This window comes from Papio anubis, chromosome 17 (genome assembly GCF_008728515.1).
Source record: "Papio anubis isolate 15944 chromosome 17, Panubis1.0, whole genome shotgun sequence".
In the NCBI taxonomy this organism is placed as follows: Eukaryota; Metazoa; Chordata; class Mammalia; order Primates; family Cercopithecidae; genus Papio; species Papio anubis.
The window spans coordinates 38,711,143-38,725,504 of NC_044992.1; the positions used below are offsets into that span (position 1 = coordinate 38,711,143).

The window sequence follows — 14,362 nt, forward strand, 5'->3', positions numbered from 1 at the left end:
TAGAATATAGTCATAAGTTGACAATCCATTTTTAGTCAGTCTGTAATGCCTAACATCTCTTTAGTGTATATCTTACACACATGTTCACACTCACAATATAGTCATTTTCACATGTAAATAAATACTTTTGTCCAAAATTTAAACTGCATAAGCAATGTGTTTGCCTGCTTTTTTCTTTAGATTTATTGAAGCTCTCTCTACACATCAATACATATAGATCGCATTGTCTTGTTAATGTTTACCTAGCATTCAATTACATGGATGTGTGTGGGAACTGAGATTCACAACTTATCTTCATCCCTTACTGTCTGTGATATCTTAGACAAATTTGTTAATATCTCTGAGGTTCAGTGTTTCATCTGCTAAAATGGGAGTAACTACTTTAATGAAGAACTGTTGTGAAGATTAAAAGAGTTCTTGTCAAATAATTGTACTTCCCTAACTTCTGTTTAGAAAAATGTTAGGGGAAAACTGTTAGGGATTTGAGTGGATATACTGAGGCAAAACAAACAAATAAGGCTATCCATGTACAAATAAGTTTAACTAGACTTTAACTGTGTATAATTCACTGTAGGATTTTTCAGAATTTTTATTATGCAAATGTATTTTAGTAATGAGTTCTTCTAAATTTACTTCTCAAGGAGTTTTTTCTTTTTCTTTTAAAAATAGCTTTGTTGAGATATAACTCACACATTGTACAATTCACCCACTTAAATGAACTGCTTTTAGAATATTTATAGATATGTAACTATCACCAGAATAATTAGAATACCTTCGATATCCTAAAAAGAAACTTATATCTCTTATTCATCACTACCAACCATGCCTCCATCTCTCCCCAACCCCTAAAAACCACTCATCTAATTCCTGTCTCTACAAATTCATTTGTTCTGGCCATCTCATATAAATAGAATTGTACAATATGTGGGTCAGGGAGTCTTTTGATCACTGAGCACATTTTGAAGCCTATCAGAATAGTGATAGGAAGAATATGCTTTACTAAATATTACCTTGGAATACCCAATGTCTGATATGTAGGTGGCATTCTATAAATATTCGTTTCCAGTATGTATTAAAACTCAAATGGTTAGATAGTGATCAACACTGAGGATTCCAAATTATTTTTGTCTCTGAAATATGGGAAAAAGCCTCTTTGTAAAAGGGAAAGGAGGGAGGAGGGAAGGATGGTTAACTAACCTTAAGAATTTATTAGGCAAGTGACAAGGAACTGACAAAGGGGCATCTGAACTGGTGCCTTTGGAGTTATACAACGCCCTCAATTTTTATGAAGAACTCTTTGAAGTGAAACATGAACATTCCTTATGACATGGCCATCCTGGCATATTTTGTTTTGACAGGCATGAGAATATACAATATGGAAAATGGGCAAGGGGAACATTTGTGGATAGAACCTTGTACTAGAAAGTGTATTCACTCAGTGCTATGGTTTGAATGTTGTGTCCTCCTAAAACTCGTATGTTGAAACCTAATCCCCAATGCAATCATTTTAAAATGTGGGGCCTTTGGAAGGTGATTAGATCATATGGGCAAGATTAAAAAGAGGTCTGAGGAAACTCGTTCGCCCTTTCACCATACGAAAATGCAGCGAGAATGCACTATGAGGAGGAGGCCCTCACCAGACACCAAATCTGCTGGTGCCTTGATCTTGGACTGCCAAGCCTCTAGAACTGTGTATACACCACCCAGTTTATGGTATTTTTGTTACACAGCCTGTACACAGCAGCCTGTATACAGAAGTGATACACAGCAATGACAATTCAGAACAACCTCAATTCTATTGGCTTTGTGGACTGTCTTCCCAAAGGATGGTACAACTGTGAAAATCAATGGCAGTTTACACAATTATTTATTTCTCTCTGCCTGCCTAGGGTTTGGATGCAGCACTACACTGAGAAGTGACAACAGGGAGAATTTGGGCAATTTGCCAATATAAGAAGATATATATATATAGATATATATATAGATATATAGATATAAATAATCAATTAATAAAAGAATTTAAAAGATTTGTTATTATGCCATAATTTGGTGGTCATCATGCTAAATTCTTTGTGTTCATTATCTCATTTTTGAGTTAAGTCATTAATTTATCAACAAATTACTATAGATTACCTACCACTCTGTGGTAGGTACTGTGGTACTGTTCTGTACACTTGGAATATATCAGTGAGCAAAAGAGATGCAAATTTCTACCTTAATGGAAATTATATTTTAGCAAAGTTTTCTTGGATTTCCTCTTTCTTCATTCCACATTAAAACTTTTAGATACATCACGTATTTGTTAGCAAAAACTTCAAGACAAATGATGATGTCTTTACCCTGGTGATGCATGATAATCATCTCTGAGGCTTTAACAAGTGCATATGCCAAGCCCTTGCTTGGTGATGTTGATTGAATAGGTGATGCTGGAATGAATTTAAGCATCTGCATTTTTTCAAACCCCAGCAATTCTGAATTTCAGTCAGGGGTGATATTTCTACAGTAAATATCTACCATTGGCTCACCGGCGAAATGAAAAGGGAAAATAAAAAAAAGAATGGAACTGTTACCTTCTGCTTCTATGCCTGCTGAGAACAGGCCCCCAAATCTGGCCATAAATAGGCCATGAGAAACTGTCCATAATCAAAATCTCTGCAGCACTGTGACATGCTCATGATGGCTATGACCCATGCTGGAGGTTGCTGATTTACCAGAATGAAGGCAAGAAACCCCTGGTCAACCCAGGGCAGAAAACTGCTCAAGGCATTCCTAAACCACAAACAATAGCATGAGTGATCTGTTCCTTAAGGACATGTTCCTGCTGCAGATAACAAGTCAGAGCCTGTCCCTTTGTTTCCCATAAAGAATGCATTTAGCTAATCTATAATCTATAGAAATAATGCTTATCACCGTAGCTTGCTGTCAATAAATATGTGGGTCAAACTCTGTTCGTGGCTCTCAGCTCTGAAGGCCGTCAGCCCCCTGATTCCCACTTTGCACTCTGTTTCTGTGTCTTTGTCTTAATTCCTCTAGTGCCCCTGGGTTAGGGTCTCCACAACTGAGCTGGTCTCAGCATATGCCTCCCTAATATTTTGGGTATTGATTTTAAAACCCAAGTATGCTGCTCTATACCAGCATGTATTCAACAAACATTAACTAAGTACATATAATGTGTCATATACTCTGAAGGTTACCTACTATTTTAAATATTATGCACAAGCCATTTCTAGACTATTTGACTCAGATTTGAGCTTCATGATTATTAGAAATTCTTGGAAAATTCGATCTACTTTACCAATGTAATAAGTAATGCAGCTTTTCTACTGAAAGATAAGTATCATTTTTTATTTTCCATCAAAGTTTCTAATTTCTGATGAAAATAAGGTTATTATCTCAAGATAACACATAATGTATTCTCTCTACCTAGTAGACAATTGTGCTGAATATCATCTTTTATCTCCTCTAGATCTGTCATTTTTACTCTTCTGTGTCCTAGGACTCTGACCCTCTGTGGACTATGTCAGTAGACTACCATGACCTCTGGCATTTGATTCAATTTGAACAATTAAGAAGCAGGGAAGTGGGAAAAGAGAGCGTGAGATATTCCATGGCCAATCTCTGCAGATTCACCCAGGCTGGCTTTGTTCCTGAATTGAAAATCATGGCTCCTATCATGTGACCATATGGTCATTTCTGAATCTGGGTTCTAGGAACCACTCATTTCCTTTCCCTATTTGGAACTAGGATTGGTTATACTCTTTTCTGATTTTACTAGTTCTTGGAACTTCATTAATCCTTTGTAAATTCTCACTTTATAAACCTCTCCACAAACTACCCAATTTAACTGTGCCTTCTATTTTGTGGCAGTGCTTTGACTGATACAGCAATTCATGTGGCTCTAGAATCTGCTAACTTTCATGTAATATACACAAGCAGGCTAAGAAAGGACTCTGGAATAGACAGAAGTACCTTTAATGCTTGGATCTGGCACTCACTGTATGTTACCTCTGCAAAATTATTGTCTTCCAAATAATCAGTTGCTTTGTAAAAATGAGATGACGGACTTATTTCACAGGGCTGTTGTGAATATTAAAAAAGAATAATAGGGTGAAGGGGAGTATAGATGAACAAGATAAACTATACATGGTTATTAATAATTGTTTATGCTAGGTGATAGGGGCATAAGGGCTTATTATTACTATTCTTTTTATGTTTGCGTATTTCTGAAATTGTTTATATACTTACAAAGAGGCAATACATTCTTATTTTATAGAGTACTACAGAGGGAACTTTAAAAGTTGAGATTGGCCAAGTATAGAAAAGTTGTCACTACAAAGCTTTGGTTCAGTCTTTGTATAGCTAGAAGATGGCTGTCAAAGGACAAATGGCTTGAACATACATGTTAGAGAGCATAACATTCTTCTGGATAGTAGATGTCTGGCTAATATTTGGCAGCAATAAGATGAATAAATCCATGGCAAGTTTTGGTCAACATATGGTGCAACTCACCATTTAAATAGCATGGATGGTTCTGTTCATGATGGTGATGGGGACTCTGTGTGGGTTATGCTGTACTTAGATAAATGTTTCTTCTTCATAATATAGCATTAGCATAAACCATCTTTGGTATTCTAAGTCTTGTAAGCTTTGCTAATGTAAATTATCACCTCTAATTAACTCCAGAACGTTGGGAAGATTGGGTCTAAGTCTGATGAACCGAAGGCATGATCTTGGAAAAGGTGAATTATTTTGTCCATGTGGCCAGCCAGTCTTCCCCAGGTGATTCTCTTTGCTTTTCTGCTAGGCTATTCTTCCATTTGAAACTTCCCATTTTATAGAACATACGAGTACCCCTCAGAAAATTTAAGTACCATTTAAGTCCTTTAACTGTTAAGTGTGGAATCTAAAAATGCTTCTTCTATCTTATATTTTAGTGGAGAATATCCTTAGTTAGTAAAAAGTTGTTTAACCTGATGGATCAACAATAATGGTAAAAGAATAAGTGCTTCACAGTTTAGACTCACTTCAATCTCAGAATCGCTAAATCTGCCAATTACAATTTCATATGATCAATGTAATAATAATGATACTAGTAGAATAGATAGGGCAGCAATGTTAAAAGACATTATAAATTATTTATATGGATCCAAGTTTAGAGTACGTTAATATTTTCACTGTAGTATCAGAATCTTGGAAGAATGAAAAGTTTGAATGACCTGGAATGGATAGTTTCACTGAAGGATAATAGGGAAAGTGATGCTTTCCTGTTGAAAAGTAAAGTGTGATTCTTAGTACTGTCATTTTTTATTGCAAATTACATTATGAAAATTTAAGCAGAGAATTGCCCATGAGCTACAAATGATTGCTTCTTATTTACACTCAACCTGTTTGACTATGAAGTGATATTTTAGAATGAAGTCCCTCGTATTGTTATTAACATCACGGTAATTATGTCATTATTGATAATATTGCCATAACATAATTTTAGTGGGAGTTTTTCCTTCAGATCCAGTGATGTTCTAGTATAACAAAGAATAATAGCTCAGCGTAATGACTTTGGAACATAATTTTTGTTAATATGCTTCATTAAAACGTCAAGAATGTGCTGAAGACAATGACCTCATTTATTTCATGAGATTTAAAAATCCACACCTGTATGTTAATTTAGGTTTGTGTGCCTTCGAAATGATAGTACTTTTGAAATGGAAAAACTAGCTTATACCACATGTAAGGATAATCAATGGAAATCACTTTATCTGCTCCAACCTCCTACCACTCTCAGTTGACAACGTAATACTGAGAAAGGGGAAACATGCTGCGCTAATTGAAAAAGTGATGAGCCATAAGGCAGTAGACCAAGTAGACTTACATGGTGCTATTCCACTTCCTGATTGTGTGGCTACAAACAGTTCTCTGTGCTTTATCCAAAGCAACAGGTCATCAAGAGTCACAGTCTAGCCCAGCACGGTGGCTCATGCCTATAATCCCAGCACTTCGGCAGGCAAACCTGGGTGAATCACCTGAGGTTAGGAGTTTGAGACCAGCGTGGTCAACACGGCAAAAACCCATCTCTACTAAAAATACAAAAATTAGTTGGACGTGGTGGTGCACGCCTGTAGTTCCAGCTACTCAGGAGACTGAGGCAGGAGAATTGCTTGAACCTGGAAGGTGGAGGTTGCCAAGATTGTGCCACTGCACTGCAGCCTGGGTGACAAAGCATGACTCCATCTCAAAAAAAAAAAAAAAAAAAAAAATCACAGTCTAGTGGCCTGAAGATAGAATTCAATTGAGGAGAAGGGATACCTGTATTACTTATTTTCTAAAATTGACTTTGAGTACATGTATGTAATGTGGGTTCTCTTCATTTTATCACATTTCCCACCACTTGTTTTCCTCTAACCTTTGAATGCATTTAAGATGTGTGAGCTGCTTTTGGTTGGGCATCTTCAACAGCTACAGAAACATAAGAATTTTGGTTCATGCTTGAAAAACTTACATTTTCCATCATTTCTACATCTAAATTTCAAAGATTTGAACACTCTTTGCTTTCCTCTATTGGATTTTTGGTGGAATTTTCCTCAATAAAAGATTGCACTCTTTGTATCACAATATTTACCTATTTTTTCTTATGCTCACTACCTAACCACCTCTGCTTTTATGTAACATGCATTGATGTAAACATATGCTTTTAGATTGTAAATGCATTTTAGGGCTTATAATCTTCAAATGGACCCGTTCACTACATCTTGCCGTCTTGCACTGCTGTCTGTTACATAAGTGTTGCTTCATCTCAGACACATTCTTAAACCTTCCTACGACAGACAAATAATTTCCCAGTCACATTTAATTTTGTTGATTTTAGTCCTTGTTTCAGCTTAAACACAATCATCCCCAGAAACTATTGTTCACAAAAGCCCATGTTCAGGCATGTGTTACCTCCCTATTGTTCTCTAAACATACACGTATTAATTACTTAGAGTCTTTCACTCTCACAATGATTCTGATTATTCATTTAATGTTTTATAATGACCTCAGCCTAAATTAGTATCACTAGGAAGTACAAAAGTTTTGCTTATGATACGCTTCCTATCTTTCTCCACAATTGCAAATCCCTGTTTTTTATTTTTACATAAATGACATTTTCATTACAAGGTCTTTCTTAGTTCAGTCTTTCAAAAATAAACATTGTGTGTACTTGAACTGTGAAACCCCAAAATTTGAGACAGGTCTCAGTTAACTTAGAAAGTGTATTTTGCCAAGGTTGAGGACTTGCACCTGTGGCACAGCCTCAGGAAGTCTTGACGACATGTGCCCAAGGTGGTCGGGGCACAGCTTGGATTTATACATTTTAGGGAGATGTGGGGCATCAATCAATATATGTAAGAAGTACATTGGTTCAGTCTGGAAAGGTGGGACAACTTGAAGCAAAGGCAGGAAGACTTGAAGTGGGCAGAGGACTTTCAGATCACAGATTGGTGAGAGAAAAAGACAAAGGGTTGCATTCTTTTGAGTTTCTGATTAGCCTTTCCAAAGAAAGCATCAGATATGCATTTATGTCCTGCGAGCAGTGAGATAACTTTGAGTAGAATGGGAGGCAGGTTTGCCCTAAGAAGCTTTCAGCTTAGTGATTTTGGGGGTCCAAGATATTTTCCTTTCACAAAACAATCTCTTACATATAGAGGAATATTTGTAACACGTAAGCATTTTAAAAGACAATTGTAAGGCCTTGAATCAACATCAGTGATATCCAGGCAGTATTCACCATGGGCCTTGGGTGAGACCCTGTAGTGTGCTGGCCTCAGGTGTGACTCAACATATTTCCAGCCATGGTGGCCATGGGGGAGACTCTTTCTACTTGCCCAAAGGAGAGGGAAGAGTAAAAAGGATTTTGTTCTGCAGCTTGTATACCACCTTAGCCACAGTAAAATAAAACATCAAGCAGAATACTAAAGTCTTCAATCCAGGCCTTGGCTCTTGGATGGCATTTCTAGACTTCCCCTGGGCCGGAAGAGAGCCCATTTCCTTAAAGGGAGAGACTCAGGCCTAGCAGGATTCACCGTAAGCTGACTAAAGAGCCCTTGACCCTTGAATAAACATCAGAGGTACCAGGCAGTACCTGCCTGCCACCATACTGGGACAGCGGGGACCATGGGAAGAGACGTCTCTGCTTCAGAAAAGGAGAAGGAAGAGTAAAAAAGACTTTGTCTTGCAACTTGGGTACCAGCTCAGTCACAGTAAATTAAACTACCAAGTAGATTCCTAAAGTTTTCAACTCCTGGCCCTAGTTCCTAGATAGCGTTTGTAAACCCACCCTGAACTAGAAGGAAACTCATTGCACTGAAGGGAAGCATGGCTGAATTCATCAACTGCTAACCAAAGATCCTTTGGGCCTTGAATAAATATTAGTGGTAGCCAGGCAATAGTTGCCACAGGCCTTTGGATTAATAACTGGAATATATAAGGAGCTCAGATAACTCAATAGGAAAAACATCTAACACTCTAATTAAAAATGGGCAAAGGATCTGAATAGATATTTCTCAAAAGAAGAGCCTATTAATGGCAATTGAGTATAAAAAAAAGTGCCCAGCATCATTGATCATCAGAGAAATGCAAATCAACTGCAATGAGATATCATCTCACCCCAGTTAAAATGGCTTATATCCAAAAGACCGGCAATAACAAAACTGGCAAGGATATGGAGAAAAGGGAATCCTCATACACTGTTGGTAGAAATGTAAATTAGTACAGCCACTAGAAAGAACAGTATGGAGATTCCTCAAAAAAACTAAAAATAGAACTACCGTATGAATCAGCAATCCCACTGCAAAGTATATGCCCAGAAGAATGGAACTCATTATATCGAGGAGATATTTGCATTCTCATGTTTACTGCAGCACTATTCACAATACTCAAGATTAGGAAGCAACTCAAATGTCCATCAACAGATGAATGGATAAAGAAAGTGCGGTACATATACACCATGAAATACCATTCTGCCATAACAAGAGTGAGATCCTATCATTTGTAACAACATGGATGCAACTGGAGGTCATTATGTTAAGCGAAATAAGAAGGCACAGAAAGACAATCTTTGCATGTTCTCATTTATGGGGGCTAAAAATTAAAATAATGAAACTCATGGAGAGTTGAACAATGGTTACCAGAGGCTGGGAAGGGCAGTGGGGCAGGAGGAGTGGGCATGGTTAATTGGTACAAAAACATAGTTATACAGAATGAATAAGATCTAGTATTTAATAACACAACAGGGTAATATAGTCAACAATAATTTATTAGACATCTTACAATAACTAAAAAAGTAGAATTGGAATGTTTATAATACAAAGAAATGATAAGTGCTTGAGGTGATGGATATCCCGTGATATGGTTTGGCTCTGCGTTTCCACCAAGATCCCGTGTTGAATTGTAATTCCCAGTGTTGGAGGAGGGAACAGGTGGGAGGTGACTGGATCATGGGATTGGATTTCTCCCATGCTGTTCTCATAAGAGTGACAGAGTTCTCATGAGATCTGGTGTTTTAAAAGTGTGTTGCACTTCTCCCCTCAATCTCTCTCCTGTCAACATGAAAAGAAGGCGCTTGCTTCCCCTTCACCTTCTGCCATGATTGTAAGTTTCCTGAGGCCTCCCAGTCATGCTTCCTGTTAAGCCTGAAGAATTGTGAGTCAATTAAACCTCTTCCCTTCATAAATTACCCAGTCACAGGTAGTTCTTTATAGCAGTGTGAGAATGGACTAATACACACCCCATTTACCTTGTTGTAATTATTACACTTTGCATGACTGTATCAAAATATCTCATGTACCCCATAAGTATATACACCTGCTATGTATCTATAGAAAATTTAAAAAGCAACAAAAAAGGTAATAGTAAAGTATAAAGACTAACTGAAAATCACTCATGTAACTCCCACCTATCTTAAGAGATAGACTATTGCCAGTAGCAATGTAAGTCCTCTATGCGCACAAGGGACTGCCTCTGCAATAGAGACCATCAATAGTCCGACCTTTGTGGTAATCATTCTCCTGCTTTTATTTATAGTTTTATCACCTATATGTTTATCCTTTAAGAAACAGCTCACCATTGTCTCTTTTAAAAATTGCTGTAGAAGGAATCATTCCACTTATATGATTTTATCTGCTTTCATTTAACATTGCTTGTGAGATGCCCTGATGTTAATGCATTTAGTTATGGTCTATTCATTTTAATTACTATATAATATCCTATTACATACATCACAATTTTTCTTTTACTCAGACCTATTATTGATGGAAATTTATGTTGTCCAACTTTGGCTTTTTATAAACAATGCTTCAGTGAAACATACTGTGTATCTCTCCTGGTACAGTTGTACAAGAGTATCTGTAAGGGATATCCTAGGAGAGGAACTGCTGCACCCTAGAATATGTGCACTTTCAGATATTCTAGATTAGGAAAAATCAATTCTACATTAATTCATGTTGCTCTTCATCCTCTTTAACACTTAGTATTGGTAGTTTTTAAAATGTTTGCCAATCTGGTCAGTATGTAAGAGTTTTCCTTTCTCTCTTCTCTTTTCTTTTCTTTTCTTTTCTTTTTTCTTTTCTTTTCTTTTCTTTTCTCTTCCTTCCTTCCTTCCTTCCCTCCTTCCTTCCTTCCTTTCTTCCTTTCTTCCTTTCTTTTTTTTTGTCACTCTGTCGTCCAGGTTGGAGGACAGTGGCGTGATCTCTACTCACTGCAACCTCCAGGTTCAAGTGATTCTTGTGCCTCAATCTTCCGAGTAGCTGGGACTCCAGGCATACACCACCACACCTGAATAATTTCTGTATTTTTAGTAGAGACAGAATTTCACCATGTTGACCAGGCTGGTCTTGATCTCCCGGTCTCAAGTGATCCACCCAGCTTGGCCTCCCAAAGTGCTGGGATTTCAAGGGAGAGTCACCACGGCTGGCAGGATTTTTAATCATAGTTTCAGTATGTATTTCCTGGATTATTAGTCAGACCATACTTTTAAGAGCTCTTCCATCATCTAGCTGGGAAATGTCCTCTTTCTTGGAACTTAGATAACGCATGCTGTACATTGTGCTGTTTCAGTGTTTTCTTTTTCTATGTCCTATTATACTTATTTTTATTCTGTACTGTGTGATTCCTGAGGGCAGAATCCAGGTTTTAGTTCCTGTTTGTATCCTTGCAGTTTGTAATACATGGTCACATTAAGAATAAGCTATCCATTATCATTTGCTGAATGAAATCAATGAATCCCTGAAGGTATGGATTGCAAAGCAGACATTGGGTGGGGCTGACACAACACGTTTTAAAGTCAGAGAGACTGGGGATGAACACTATCTCTTGTAGTTACTAGCTGCCTGGGAAAATTTATTCAATCTGAATAAATACTGTTCTCTCCACTGCAAATTGGAGATAACATTAACAACAGCCTAATAAGATTGTTTTAAAAGTTAAATGTGATAGTTTATGCAAGTTACATATAAGTCATAACAGTCACTTCTCAATCACTGATAGCCATTATTATTGTTGTTGTAATTATTACTACTCCTACTACTCAGATACTGCTTTAAATATATGATCTAGGCCAGGCACGGTGGCTCACACCTGTAATCCCAGCACTTTGGAAGGCCAAGGCGGGTGGATCACGAGGTCAGGAGTTCGAGACGAGCCTGACCAACATGGTGAAACCCCATCTCTCCTAAAAATACAAAAATTAGCCAGGGGTCATGGCATGCACCTGTAATCCCAGCTACTCCGGAGGCTGAGGCAGGAGAATCACTTGAACCCGGGAGGTGGAGGTTGCAGTGAGCTAAGGTTGTGCCACTGCACTCAAGCCTGGGTGACAGAGCAAGACTATCTCAAAAAAATAAAAATAAAAATGAAGTACATTGTCTAGAAGAGTGTGATGTTTGTGTGTTGTCGGTCTTTCAGTGTTAAAGATCAGAACCGAAATACATTCCTTCTCTGCTGAGATAGCCTTAAATGGAAATGGGAAAAAAATATCAGAACTCATTATGTAGAAATGAAATGGAGCAAATAATTTGGATCACTCTTGTTTTACATTATTCAAAAGTACGTGCAAAAGGGGCTGGCCCGGAGAAATAAAGAACATAAAAGGACAAGGACAAGAAGAACTAGGCTAGACTTTTATCATCTCCTTCCTACTAATACACCCAAGAGGATACTGAAGATGCCACCAATTCAACCTCCAAGTGCAGAGAATCCAAAAATTCCAAACTGCCTCATAAAAGATAGCCAACTGTCACATTTTAGAGTCTAGTTTAGAGAAATATCACAAATGTGTAAGGGGACCTCAGAACACTTCGAAGCCGATAATATGTTGGAAAAAAAATCAAAACACTCAAACGAGTACGGAAAAAATAATTAGGTAGAGCAATGGCAGCCGCAGGAACAGATCTGCATAATTGTAACAGCATTTTATGGAGAAATGTAAACTAAAGCCTCTAGTGCCTTGTTAAGCCAGTGTCAGTAAAATGTAAGCCTCGATAAATGAGCTATGTGTTTGCCAAGACGGAATCATTGCAAACATTCAGAGAGAGGTTAACATTTAGGAATCTGGATTTCAATGTAAACATATATGCTTTAAAATATTCCACAGTAGTAATTGCAAAATGTTTTCAGAGTAGTTACATTTACAACACTGGTCTCATATAATTTACATGTACTTTTCCATAAAAAACTCTTTTGATGTGCAAATGTAAATAGCAAATTAGAAGCAGAGGTTTACCCAAACAAACCATTTCAAGACATACGTAAAACTAAGCAGAATTTGTGGAAGTAGATCACGTCTCTGCTTAAAACGCATCAATGGTTGTCTTATAACTTACTGAATAAAGTCCAAAAGCTTTAATGTTAGCACAAACTCCTTCCAAGACACATTCGTGTTCTTCAACTATGTTTTCAGTCATTCTGTACAGACTTCACATATTATGCTTTAGTAATAACAAACTGCAGTTTTGCCTGCTTTATAGTTGATGCTATTTTCTCAGTGGAGAAAACCCTTCCAAATTCTCTTTATTTGGCTAAGTCTTATTTAGTTTTCATGAATAAACATGTTTCCATGATACCTACCTGGAGCATATGAATTAGATAAGGATGCCCCATACTTCATAATACACCACACAGACCTTTATCTTTCTATTGACTGCATTGCATCTATAGTAATTTTATATAGCTGACTTCTTCATGAGTTTCCATGCTAGTGAAACTAGGCACATTATGAATTAAGTTCTTGTTGAACTTCATGTGTGTGACTATCAGTGTGAAATTACTAATTCATGTGTGTGACTATCAGTGTGAAATGGCTAGATTCAAACTTCGGCATTTTCATGTTGAGAACCTTCAGGAGTGACACATCTATGGGTATATGAATAAGGTGTGAGAAGAGCAAGTTGAGCTAGACTCTGAAGAGACCTGATTGTCAAGACAAAACTTTTTGCTCAGCTATGTTATTCAAGGAAGTGCTGCCTGCCATAGATTCAATTTTGAGCAGAGGTTAAGACGGTTGATAGGGAAACTCAGAAACCTTCCTTGAACATCCATATTCTAAGGTTGATACGTGGCTGTTCCTAGGCACTGCCAGATGGAAAAGGAGAAGGGGGTGACTACAAACATGTGCTCTACTTCTGCTGAAATGGGCTGATGTCTGCATTTGGTTGGAAGCAGGGAAACTGGTGAAAGGGTGTGATCAGGAAAGGGTGGGTCCATTTATGAGCAGCATAAGGGTGCAAGGGCAAGAGGAATTAAGCTAATACTGACAATAAAAAAAAAAAGTACAGAGGTTAGTCCACTTAGGAAGCTCAGGAAATTTTAGCTCATAATATAAAACTTTCAAGGCCACTCAGCTTGATAGCTTTTCATTTTACAAGCCAAACTAACAAACATTATCTAATTTGAACTCAATAATCTTGTGAATCAGATTCAAAGAATTTTGAGCTGATATGACCTCAGAGATTATCTTGATTGGTGTTTTAAGATATATTTGGCTGAAAAAGAACCTCACATAAATATCCAGTATGAAAGCATATTACACTGTGGCTCCTGTGGGGGAAGAGTGAGATCTTATTCCTGGTTACATGTTATGTTCCATTTTCCCAGGTTACTTCACCCCTGAGGGCTCGATTCAGAATAGAGATTGAGAATCACGGATCTCGCTGAACCATCCAACTTTCAAAGATGAATAAACTGAGGACCCAGAGGTGAAGTGATTTTTCCACAGTCCCACCAACAGATATGGCCAAACCAGGGATCCTTTTGCATTGTGGTAAGTGTGAGAAATAGAGGCAACGTAAGTAATCCCATTTTGTCAATGAAGAAACTAAATCTTGGAGTGACTCTA

The 14,362-nt window shown here is 37.5% G+C and overlaps 2 long non-coding RNA genes across 2 annotated transcripts in view; one reads left to right on the forward strand and one right to left on the reverse strand.

The window, feature by feature from the left end:
- LOC110741612 overlaps positions 1-14,362 on the forward strand; it is a 71,111-nt gene that overhangs the window by 52,080 nt on the left and 4,669 nt on the right. The window contains exon 2 of the long non-coding RNA XR_002518093.2: positions 14,122-14,287. This is a non-coding gene — a long non-coding RNA (uncharacterized LOC110741612). The remainder of the gene's footprint in view (positions 1-14,121; positions 14,288-14,362) is intronic.
- The window catches only part of LOC116271053, a 36,490-nt gene that overhangs the window by 4,443 nt on the left and 17,685 nt on the right, over positions 1-14,362 (reverse strand). The window lies entirely within an intron of this gene.